General features: G+C 36.1%; 1 non-coding gene across 1 annotated transcript; it reads left to right on the forward strand.

The window, feature by feature from the left end:
- The first annotated feature begins 920 nt into the window (after window positions 1-920).
- Trnaa-ugc (transfer RNA alanine (anticodon UGC)) lies at window positions 921-993 on the forward strand. Its single transcript has one exon. It is a non-coding gene; the product is annotated as a tRNA-Ala (tRNA).
- Window positions 994-2,988: the final 1,995 nt, after the last annotated feature.

Consider the following 2,988-nt stretch of genomic DNA (forward strand, 5'->3'; position numbering starts at 1 on the left):
TATGGATAGCAGGGCACAGTGTTGCATGCATGTAATTCCATAAATTCAGGAAACTGAGGCAGGAGGATCTAAAGTTCAAGGTTAGCCTGAACATTAGCAACACACTGTCTCAAAACACACACACACACACACACACACACACACACACACACACAGCAACAAGAACAACACAAATAAAAAGAGAGGACGTGTTCATCTTGGGTAAAATCTCTCTTTTACACTACATTAAAGGGGAAAAATGGATTCTTCAAACACTAACTTCAGTCTTAAAATTCTTCCAGACACTTAGCTTTCTATAATCTGTCTGTGCAGCAATCTTTTTTCACACAATGTCACACACTTAATCTTTGTAATAAAACAACATTACTAGATAGAAGGAATACATAGAGAATTTAATTATTCTTTTACTGTCCATGAATTAATAATAGAAGCATTATTTTTCACATTGCATTTCTAATGAGTAAAGACTGACAATTCTTTCTGAACACAAATCCCAGTAACTCAGATTCACAAGGAGACTAAAGAAATTTCAACATTTCGTATACTCAAGAACTGCTCTTTCAAGAGACTGCTGCTTTTGAAGAAATTCAAGATTGTGGATATGTGCATAGGCTCAAAATGCTTAAAGATTACAGCTTTTGGAGAAAGTTACTTGAGGAGTATATTAAGTTATAACTTTTTTGTTTTGTTATGCAATCACAATTTTTTTTCTTGATGCACCAAACTTTCTATTACCTAGAATTCTATGGATAACAACTCTTTTTAGGGCCGGGTGGGGTGGTGCACACCTATAATCCCAGAGGCTCAGGAGGCTGAGGAACAAGGATCCTGAGTTCAAAGGCAGCCTCAGCAAAAGCAAGGTGCTAAGCAATTCAATGAGACCTCTCTCTAAGCAAAATACAAAATAGGCCTAGGGTGCTGGGGATATAGCTCAGTTGGTAGAGCACTTGCCTTGCATGCACAAGGCCCTGGGTTTGATCCCCAGCACCCCCCCCACACACACACACACAAAAAAAAAAGTCTGGAGAGGTGGCTCAGTGGTTGAGTGCCCGAGTTCAATCTCTGGTTAAAAAATAAAAGAAAGAAAAGAAAACTATTTATTAACCAAATGTTATAGAAAAATATTCAATAATAACACTAAAATAAAAATAAGGTTTAGAAAATTATTCTTTAATTATTTTCCCAAATATAAAGATAAATTACCTCATAGATTATCTGCCACACTTGGAGTATCTCTCAGTTGACTAAACTATTGAGAAAACAGAATACCATCATGCTAACAAACTATATTCCCTAAATATAGTTGATATATAAAAACAGAGGGGAAAAAATCATGCAATTTTTCAAAAGATTAAAAATCAAATGGGAAAATAATAATATAAATGTTAGCGAATCTCTGAAGCTTTCACAGAGTATTTATTGATTTAGAGGATTATAAATCATTAGATCCCTTAAGCGAAATTAGAATTAAAAGTTAAAATCTAGAGATAGACTCTGAAGAGTGAGTCTAATCCTCTAATTTTACAGATGAGAAAACCATAATCTGGAGGTTAAAATGACTAATCTGTGACTAATATCCACTCAGATCTCCTTTTGAATGTATTTTCCACACAAAACATATAAAAAATTAATCAAAATATTGGCTAAAGGTTGGCTGGAGCACATGTGGGGTGGGCAGGGACGAAGGCTATGGCATTTGAAGAGTCTCTTGCTAGGTGTCAAGCACTGTTCTAGATACTTTTATGTGTTTATTGCATTCTGCACTGTGCTTAATTTAAAGATAAAGGAGGTCATGATGACCCCAAGGTCTATCTATGCAGTTTTACTGTATTCTACCCAGGCACAGGCTGATCCTGTTTCTATGACCATTGGTTGACTTTTAACTAGCTTATTTGCTCACACAACTATTCAACAAATGTATATAGAATCTCTCCTTTGTGAGAAACTCCATTCTGGGAGTTGGGTGAACAGTAATGAGCAAAGAGGCTTGACCCTTGCCCTGTGGGAGCCAGTGGGCACAGGGGCCAGCTCCACTATTTCTTATCCAGATACTGTCTCTCATTCATATTTGGGCTGGGCATCCCCACTTCAAGCCACTTTTGGGGAAAGTAATTAATTACCAGATCCTCCAGAAAATCACTTAAAAGCTTAATACCAGCTTTCATATTCTACTTTTCCTCTGGAAGGTTATTAATGTAAATGGTTTCAATAGCAATTGGCAAATGTACTTTATACAGTAATTTTCCACACTATGGAAACACCAAATTTCAGAGTTATTTCAGTATTAAATTTGTTCTTAAATTTTACATTTTTATGGGATCCATTACTTCAAATACACTAAAATTTAAGCATAATATAATATGTTTTTAAATTGAATTTATTTTAGACTGTTCAACCGAGATCAATTAGGAAAATTATAATCATAAAGCATGAACCATAAGAATCGTGTTACACCAAATTGCCGGTATAATCCTTGAAACAACAATGCTGAAAATATTAACCATTCTTACTTGTAAACAGCAATATATTCTGTGATTAAGAGAGCTCTCCAAAGAATAAATAGGCTTGCTTGGGTATATTATTTTTCCAAACACTTTATGAATATTCACTGCACACTCATATACATAACTGGGTTTTGTGTTTGAAAACAGTGCTAATCATTCTATCACCAACCAGGCATGTATGTGTGCAGCTCAGATAAGAATGATGCATGTCAGAGAGGCCTGTCTACACTGCCGAGATGAGATTGGCCCTTGATTTGCAGCCACAGCTGCTAACGGCAAAGCATACTGCTATTTTCAACCACTCCACTTAGATTCACATTCTTCTCCGCTCTAGTGCTTTAAAAAGCACCAGGATGCTTGCCTGTCTCCACTGTGTCCTGGCAGGCCATCATTCTACAGACTGATTTTAATTTGAGCTTAGGCATGTCATCACAAGTTTGTGGGAGAGTCATCTAAAAACTTCAGAAACGTGATGACTGTGTTC

This window comes from Ictidomys tridecemlineatus, chromosome 3, assembly GCF_052094955.1.
Source record: "Ictidomys tridecemlineatus isolate mIctTri1 chromosome 3, mIctTri1.hap1, whole genome shotgun sequence".
Lineage (NCBI taxonomy): Eukaryota > Metazoa > Chordata > Mammalia > Rodentia > Sciuridae > Ictidomys > Ictidomys tridecemlineatus.